At 46.0% G+C, this 9,905-nt stretch overlaps 1 pseudogene; it reads left to right on the top strand.

Annotated features, from left to right (window-relative positions):
• Nucleotides 1-76: 76 nt before the first annotated feature.
• LOC133055108 (carcinoembryonic antigen-related cell adhesion molecule 4-like) lies at nucleotides 77-9,905 on the top strand (annotated as a pseudogene).

Below are 9,905 nucleotides of genomic sequence, written 5' to 3'. Positions count from 1 at the left end.
TCCTGACCTGCCTCACAGATGAGACTGGGGTCTCCATGCGCTGGTTTTTCAAAGGTCAGAGAAGATGACAGAGGGGATGACCCTGACCCCCAACAACAGCACCCTCACCATAGACCGGGTCAGCACAGAGAATGCCGGGAATTATCAGTGTGAGGTCTCCGGGGGGGCAACTCCAGAATAAGTGACCCCCATAGGCTGAGTGAGTAACCATCATTACCTCCTGTGTTAGTCGTTCAGTCCTGTCCGACTCTTGGCGATACCACAGACACCACAGCCTGCTAGGCTCCTCTGTCCATTGGATTTTCCAGGCAAGAATCCTGGAATGGGTTGCCATTCCCTTCTCCAGGGGATCTTTCTAGCTCAGGGATTGAACCCATGTCTCCTGCATTCTTTATTGTCTAAGCCTCAGGTGAAGCCCATTTTAACCTGGATAAGCTTCTTTTATTAATTCCACCAGGAATTAGCCTATCATCTCATTTCCTTCACTTCAAGCAATTGGAACATGTGCTGTCTCTCCCCTCCTCATCCCCTGTTTTCTCCTGGCCCTCTGCTGTGAAGCCTCGTTGCCAAGACCACTGGAAACAGCACTAAAATCAGTACGTGGGACTTCCTGGGCAGTCCAGTGGTTAAGACTCCACCTTCCACTGCAGGGGTTGCCGTGTCCTCCTCCAGGGGATCTTCCCCACCCAGGGATTGAATCTGTATCTCTTACATCTCCTGCAGTGGCAGGCAGGTTCTTTACCACTAGTTCTACCTGGGAAGCCCCAGTGAGGTATTAAAATCTAAATCTCCTTTTTTCTTATGTGTACAGTGGTGTTTATATGCACTTTTATAAAGTTTTGTGATAGGCTTTCCAATGAAGATGGAAATCACACGGCAGATGTGTACTCAGGAGGTAGGGCTTCTCTGGTGGCTCAGCTGATAAAGAATTCGTCTGCAGAGCGGGAGACCTGGGATCAATCCCTCAGTTGGGAGGATCCCCTGGAGAAGGGAAAGGCTACCCACTCCAGCATTCAGGCCAGGAGAATTCCATGGACTGTATAGTCCATGTGGTCTCAAAGAGTCCAAAAGGACTGAGCGACTTTCACTTTCACTTTTTCACTTTCAAGTGTTCAGTATGTTAGTTGGCACTGTTGTTATTATTGGCTTGCTGTCACATTCAGCTCCAGGTCCCTCCACTTGTCTTTCTTAGTTGCACCATCATCTCTACAGTGGAAGTGACACCATTTCTTTATAGGATGGGCTGTGGTCATGTGTGGTGAGAGATGGGAGCCTTGAGGCTGTAATTTGCACAACATAAACTCCCATGATTGTGTGTTGCCTATTGGTCGGTTAGGTCTCTGCTTACAGTGCTATCATGTTCTCTAGTTTCTCACTGAAATTCTCTCGGATGCTGTGTCCATTATTGAAAGTGGGGTGTTTTAGTGTCACTATTATGACAGAGCTATTTCTCCCCTCGATGATGTCCATTTTTGATTCACAACTCTGGTGCTGTGTTGTTAGGTGCATGATGCTTATAATTGTTCAATTTCCTTGGTGAATGGAAACTTTTCTTGATATGTAAGGTCCTACTTTGTCTTTTGTAGGATTTTTAGATTTAGAGATGATTATATCAGACACTCATACAGCCACCACAATTCTCTTTTTATTACTACTTGCATAGAATATCTTTTTCCAATCTTATTTCAACCTTCTGTCTTTGTATCTAAAGTGAGTCCTTTGAAGAGAGTAAAGAGAGGGTCATAATTTTAATCCATTCTGTCAATCTCTGCCTTTAATTAGAAGGTTGACTCTATCTATGATTCAAATACTTCCTGGTAAGAAACAGCTTCTGCCATCTCGCTACTTGCCATATGTCCTACATGCTTTATTCATTAATTCCACTATTACTTCCTCTTTGGTATTTAAGTGATTTCCTTTCTTAAGTGTCATTTTGGTTCTATTCTTTCCCTTTCCAATGTATTTCAGTTTTTTCCTTAGTGGCTAACTTGAAGATGACAATATCTTAAACATGTATCTATCGAGTTGAAATACCAGTTAGATTCTATAATGTATAATACAAACAATGTGTAGTATACATCTCCATTCCCCCCATTCTATACACTTATTGTCATAGGTTTCAGCCATCATTATACAATGTATGTCCATTATATAGATTTATAAATATTGTTTCATGAAATACCTTTGAAATGAGAAAGAAAAACAAGTGATTACAAAAAAGACAATAATACTGGCTTAAATAAGATATTATGTCACTTTGACCACTGTTCTTTATATATTCCAATGACTTTGAGTTACTGTCCAGTGTTTCTTCAGTCATCTTAAAGGATTCCTTTTACATTTCATATGTGGCTTGCATCCAAGGACTTTACTCCCTTGACTATCGTTTATCTGGGAAAGTCCTAATGAGCTTCATTGAAGGAGACTTTTTGTGTACATTGCTTTCCTGGTTGACAATCTCCCTTTTAGGACTTTTTTTTTTTTTTTTTTAGTTGGAGGCTAATTACTTCACAACATTTCAGTGGGTTTTGTCATACATTGATATGAATCAGCCATAGATTTATACATATTCCCCATCCCGATCCCCCCTCCCACCTCCCTCTCCACACGATTCCTCTGGGTCTTCCCAGTGCACCAGGCCGGAGCAATTGTCTCATGCATCCCACCTGGGCTGGTGATCTGTTTCACCATAGATAATATACATGCTGTTCTTTCAAAACATCCCACCCTCACCTTCTCCCACAGATTTCAAAAGTCTGTTCTGTATTTCTGTGTCTCTTTTTCTGTTTTGCATATAGGGTTATCGTTACCATCTTTCTAAATTCCATATATATGTGTTAGTATGCTGTAATGTTCTTTATCTTTCTGGCTTACTTCACTCTGTATAAGGGGCTCCAGTTTCATCCATCTCATTAGGACTGATTCAAATGAATTCTTTTTAACGGCTGAGTAATATTCCATGGTGTATATGTACCACAGCGTCCTTATCCATTCATCTGCTGATGGGCATCTAGGTTGCTTCCATGTCCTGGCTATTATAAACAGTGCTGCGATGAACATTGGGGTGCACGTGTCTCTTTCAGATCTGGTTTCCTCAGTGTGTATGCCCAGAAGTGGGAGTGCTGGGTCATATGGCAGTTCTATTTCCAGTTTTTTAAGAAATCTCCACACTGTTTTCCATAGTGGCTGTACTAGTTTGCATTCCCACCAACAGTGTAAGAGGGTTCCCTTTTCTCCACACCCTCTCCAGCATTTATTGCTTGTAGACTTTTGGATAGCAGCCATCCTCACTGGCGTGTAATGGTACCTCATTGTGGTTTTGATTTGCATTTCTCTGATAATGAGTGATGTTGAGCATCTTTTCATGTGTTTGTTAGCCATCTGTATGTCTTCTTTGGAGAAATGTCTGTTTAGTTCTTTGGCCCATTTTTTGATTGGGTCATTTATTTTTCTGGAATTGAGCTTCAGGAGTTGCTTGTATATTTTTGAGATTAATCCTTTGTCTGTTTCTTCATTTGCTATTATTTTCTCCCAATCTGAGGGCTGTCTTTTCACCTTACTTATAGTTTCCTTTGTAGTGCAAAAGTTTTTAAGTTTCATTAGGTCCCATTTGTTTAGTTTTGCTTTTATTTCCAATATTCTGGGAGGTGGATCATAGAGGATCTTGCTGTGATTTATGTTGGAGAGTGTTTTGCCTATGTTCTCCTCTAGGAGTTTTATAGTTTCTGGTCTTACATTTAGATCTTTAATCCATTTTGAGTTTATTTTTGTGTATGGTGTTAGAAAGTGTTCTAGTTTCATTCTTTTACAAGTGGTTGACCAGTTTTCCCAGCACCACTTGTTAAAGAGGTTGTCTTTTTTCCATTGTATATTCTTGCCTCCTTTGTCAAAGATAAGGTGTCCATAGGTTCGTGGATTTATTTCTGGGCTTTCTATTCTGTTCCACTGATCTATATTACTGTCTTTGTGCCAGTACCATACTGTCTTGATGACTGTGGCTTTGTAGTAGAGTCTGAAGTCTCCCTTTTAGGACTTAAATCAGTGGTCCCACTACCTTCTGGCCCCTTTTCTCTGATGTGAAATTTGTTTTTCACATTATTGAAGATCCATTGTGCATGATAAGTCACTTCTCTCTTGCTGCTTTAATCATCCCCTCTTTCCCTCGGTCTTTCAGTGATTTGACTGATTTGTGTCAGAACATCTGTATCTTGAAAGATCCTTTTCTGGAGTTCCTTAACCACCCTTGATATGTAATCTCTCATCTAGTTTAGAAAGTTTTAAGCCATTAATTTTTCTTTTTTTTTTTTTCATTGCTTTTTTCTCTCTTCTACTTCAGGAACTGCCATAGTGCCTATGTTTGTCCACTTGATGGAGTTCTGCATAATATTTTGCCTGGTTTCACTATTCCTCATTTTTTTCCTTTCTACTCCCGAGTCTGAATAATTTTTTTTTCTATCTTCATGTTCACTAATTCTTTCTTCTACCTGCTCAAATATCCTGATGAATCACTCTTGTAAGTTATTGCTTTCAGTTCTGTACTTCAGCTCCAGATTTTCTTCAACCATGGATAAATAATTTAACAGTAAGAAAGAACATGTTCTTCTTGAGAAGCAGGTTCTTCTCAGACCTCTCCAATATGGATACAGCCATCCTCCCACACTAAGGACTCCAGTGCTTTAGACATGAACACTGATTATAAAGCTACCTGGGTCAATCTCAGACAAGCACATTAGGAGTAGAAAAACACAACAGAGAGGAGGCTAGTTTTGGACCCTGAGAAGGAAGGCTCATCCCAAGGAGCACTCAGATGGCATCGATCAAGGAGCTGGACTTGTCCTCAAGTTTGATGTACCTTCTTCCCTTTCTAAATGATCAGGAACCACAGACAGAGTCATGCTCTTCAGTAGTCAATTCCTCCCTCCTAGAATTCCCATGCACATTCCAAGCTGGGTGCAAACAGGCCAAGTGACATGGGGACATGCATCCAATGGTCAGTGAATCGATGAGCAGAGTCTATGGCTCACGGAGAAGATGATGCTGGTCTGAGACAAGCAACCATGTCAGGACGGAGGATGCAGGGTCCCATCAGTGTGAAGTCTTCCCCCAGTCAGAATCTGTAGTTGTGACCCCAGGTCCCCAGATGAGCACTGTGAATGACCCTCAACACCTTACATCTTCCCTTGTAATTTCACTGGAAGTGGGTGTGTAATGAATGCAAATAATGAGGGTGTGGGTAGTCTCCTTTCAGAGCCTGTAGAAGAATGTGTCCAGTTAATTATGCAAGACTCAGCTAATTTTGTCATGGTTTGGTTATTATTTGTGTGAGTTGTTAGACTGTGAGCAACACACTGAATCTTGTGCTTCAGTTTCCTCACCTGTAAAACTGGAGAAGAACAGCTGGATCTTAGGGATGTTGCGAGGATGTTCACTAGGAAGTTGATGAGATTAAAATCCTTCCCCGGGTACCTACACAGTCAGCATGCAAGAAACATTTTCACAGGTGATATTTTTTTTTCCAACGTTGTGGTTTTGGGCTGTAAAGTCAAACAACTTGATTACATTTTGTTTCACCCAGTCCTAGTTCTATGACTTTCATTGAGTTTTTGAACTACTGTGTGTTTCAGATCTATGTATGTTCAGAGGGGAGGACAACCCCTCCCTCATGGGGATGGAAAGATCCAAACAGATGGGTGTGAAGGATTTCCCACTGTGCCAGTCGCACAGGAGGACCTGGAAACACTTGGCTAATATTATCACTACTAATCAGTGTTGAGTGGACTGGAGAGGACCTGCCCTCTAAGACCAACAATAGTGATAGAAAGAAACAATCAGAGGGAGGGGGCATAATGTTTGACGAAAAGAGTCCTTCAAAGGAAAATGAACAGGACGTGGAACTAGCTACGGTGAGAGAATGGAGAGTTAGAGCAAGTCCAAGGTTTCAAATTTGATAAAGAGTGAAACGATGCAAGCACGTGCAGTGGGAGAGTCAGGAGGATACTGTGATGACAAAACACACAGACCTCAGAGCATTTCCTTCCTCCTAACCAGGACGTCTCCCTGTAAGGCTCCTCAGGATATTCCCTCCAGTGAACTTGGACCCCATTTCCCCTCTCTCTTTCTCTCCTGCTTTCAGGGCAAGAAAACACCTGAACCCTCAGCGTGGGGACCATTATTGGCATCATGATTGGGGTCCTGCTTGTGGTGACACCACTGGCTGTCCTGGGATGTTTCATTTTTCTCGCAAGAATTCACAGGTATAATGGCATTTCTGGATGCTGCTCCTGCCCCTAAGTTGACCTAGTCCTAGAGGAAAGACACCCCATCCTCCAATTTTTGGCCTGGATTTCCAGGACCTTGCCACTGCCCCGTGGATATTCTCTTTCATCCTTCAGTTCCTCCCTCACCAGGTATTGACCTGTGTCGGCTTCCTTAACACCTTCCTCATTTATTTTATTATTTAGTCGCTAACTTTTATTATTTAGTCGCTAATTGTGTACAATTCTTTTTCCACTCCATGGACTCCTCTGTCCATGGAATTTCCCAGGCAAGAATACTGGAGTGGTTTGCCATTTCCTTCCCCAGGTAATCTCCTGACCCAGGGATCAAACCTGCATCTCCTGCATTGGCAGTTGGATTCTTTACCTCTGAACCACCAGGGAAGCCTCATCATTCAGTTAACACAATTAAGACCCCTACGCCACCTGAGTGTTGTCCTATTTCCCTATATGTAGGTATAGAGGGAAAGATATCAGAAGAAGGTATCTCTTCCTGTATACTTAAATTCAACTACCCTGATGAGGGGCAGTCATAGGGCCAGGATCTGAGGGGCATCCTGCCCAAGGTCACGCTTGGCCAGAGAGTAAGTCTGTAACAGCCACATGGGGTCAAATGCCCCCACGTGGCCGATGCATTAACAACAGCCCCTGACGCATGAGACAGAACATCGTGCCAGGTCAGCAGGAGGTGGGATGTCTTTACATTTCAGGTCCAGGTAATGGAGACAGAGGACAAGGCCACTGTCACATTTCAGCATCTCCTGGATGAGGGCAGGTGGCCACAGCAGCGACACTGCACTCAGTGAGATCCCAGAGTCACTGGCTTCCCCCTTCCTCCCCACGCACTGGCCCTGCTCTCTCCACAGGCGTGATGCATCCACTCAGACAAAGCTTTAGATGCATGGATGCCTTTCCCAGCACCTTGGTCCCTTCACTGGCCACTTTCTCCTGAACCCTATTAGCCTATGGACCTGCCCCTCTGGACTCGGGGCAGATATGGCTTCTTAAGGACTTTCCTCAGCTTCCTTGCTGGGCCCTCCCCTCTAAGCAGCTTTGGTGGAGAAAGGAGGTGTCCAGCCTCTGCTTGGACATGGGGATCCTCCTGTCCCATGTTCTGACACCAAAGCCTTGACCTCCCTCTACACTCCTCACAAATAAGCCTGTTGCTTTTTTTTTTTTTTCCCTAATCCCGGTTGCCTGCACCACAACAGAGGGAACTGGCCCCCAGAATCCACCTCAGGTGAGTGTCTGTTCAGCCCAGGACAGCAGGGAGCCCCGGTCAGGCCCTGCCACGTCTGTTCCTGCCTGCCACCCCCAGGGTCTCTGGCTCTTTCTCTGGGGCTTCAGCACAGGGGACCCTGATTGGCTAGTCTGCTTGTCCTAAGGCTTATAATCCTGGGAGCCTCCCTCGAACTCACTGGAAATTGCCAGAGTATCTCTTCCTTTGTGGGAATCTTTCTCCCATGCTTCTCTGGAAGGTAGATTCAGCCTCTCCTCAGAGAATGGGCTAAGCTTCCTCACACTCCCAGTGCTAACCCTGTCTCTGCTCCCAGGACGTGGTCCCTCTGGCGTCCCTGTCTCCCCGGTAAGTACATCCCTTCCTTGTCTCTTCTCCCCAGGGTCCCGGCTTCACAGGCTCAGGGCAAGGGGACTGTCCACCCCTGAAGCACTGTGCAGACACCCGTCACTCGAGGGTAGTTGAAAGTGAAAGTCATTCAGTCGTCTCCAACTGTGTGCAACCCAATGGACTGTAGCCCACCAGGCTCTTCTGTCCCTGGGATTTTCCAGGCAAGAATACTGGAGTGGGTTGTCGTTGCCTTCTCCAGGGGATCTTCCTGACCCAGGGAATGAACCTGGTTCTCCCACACTGCAGGCAGATTCTTTACCTCTGAGCCAACAGGGAAGCTCAGTAAGAGTTGTTAAGACATGGCAATTCCCACCATGCCAGAACCTGGATGTGTTTCAGGGACATGACCACCCACCACCTTATCCTGAGGCTGCCCTGGTCCCCTCACTTGGCCTCAAGAAAACCTTGGAGTCCAAAAGGAACTGAACAGGCACTGGATCATCAGTCAGGGGAGCCAGGCTAACAAGGGTGGGATACACAGCTCAGATGGGATTTGGGGTGAGGGCTTTGGGCTTGGAGATGGATGCTTGGGAGAAATGATTCTCCTTCCCTCTCCATTGATGCCCACTTTCTCCCATGCCCCAGGCCTCCCTACCTGATGCCAGACCACCAGTTCCCATCTACCAGGAGAGTGTGGGGATCCAAGTTCTGGTCTCATAAGCCCAAGGGGCTGAGGAAATGCCCCCTTTATGCCTGGCTGTGTTTGGAGGTTCAAGAAATAGGAGGAAAGATGGCAAATGGGATGAAGAGGAGATCGGTCTGAACCAAAAACCTCTGACACAACCAGGCCCCCAACAGAGCAAGCCTGGGGGACCCAGGGCCGGGAAGTCCCTGGTACAACATCTGAGAAGGTTACATGAGCTCCGAGGCATCGGTTTTCTTTTGCAGGAATTACTACGCCCCGACACAGATGTTTACTGTCAAGTCAACCACAAAGCAGATGTAGGTCATTAGTTCCTCCAGACAAGTCTCCTTATGGACTGTGGGAAGGAGCTTACCGGAGACCCAAGACCTGAGTGAGGTCAAGAGGTGGAGCCTGAGGCAGAGGACCAGCTCTGAGCCCTGAGGCTATTCAGGAATCTGGGTCCAGCGTCCAGGTCCCTCCTGGATTCCTGGAGACCCTGACAGGCTGCTCTGAACCCTAGATGGACCAGAACTCAGGCTACCATTCCCACAGTTGGAGGGAGGAAGTCCAACAGGGCAAGTGACTGGGCCTGTGACCCATTGTGGACCTCCCAAGATCTGAATAAAGAGCACTTCCCCCTTGTGGCTCAGCTGGTAAATAAAGAGCACTTCCCCCTTGTAGCTCAGCTGGTAAATAAAGAGCACTTCCCTCTTGTGGCTCAGCTGGTAAAGAATCCACCTGCATTGCAGGAGACCTGGGTTCGATCCCATGGTTGGGAAGATCCCTTGGGGAACAGAAAGGCTACCCACTCCAGTATCCTGGCCTGGAGAATTCCATGGACTATACAGCCCACAGGGTGGCAAAGTTGGACAGGACTGAACGACTTTCACTTTCACTTACCCGTTGCTTTGCAAAATATCCTGCACTTGGGTCCTCTCCAGCCAGTAATTCACCTGAGTCTCTGCTCTGGTCTCTCCTGGGTCCCACAGGGAAAGTACTAACTCTAAGTTACCTGACCTCCCCGTCCATTGCCTGGGGGAAAGCACAGGGAAGAATGTGAAGATGGTGGGGGTGGGGACCATACGAACAGGAAAGGAGGGTCACAAGACCCCTGCCCAGCCACGTGGGCAGTCAGCTGTCCTCACACTGCCCTGGAGTCATGGACACCTCTCAGTGTTTGATTGCTTGTAACTGAGTCTCTGGAGCACGGAATATGGGACCCTTTGAGAGCCTCTAGAACATGAGTCAGGAAGGAAGAACAAGTCATGGGTGAGACAAATATTATGGGTGAGGCCCCTTTGCAGCCTCTTGGTGTCCTGAACCCTCTGGTCCTCCCCACCAGGCCCTGCTGGCCCCAACTGGTGGCTACCTCAAATGA

This window comes from Dama dama, chromosome 4, assembly GCF_033118175.1.
Source record: "Dama dama isolate Ldn47 chromosome 4, ASM3311817v1, whole genome shotgun sequence".
Lineage (NCBI taxonomy): Eukaryota > Metazoa > Chordata > Mammalia > Artiodactyla > Cervidae > Dama > Dama dama.
Note: the sequence above shows the minus strand (reverse complement) of the source record. Positions and strands in the feature narration are given on the sequence as shown.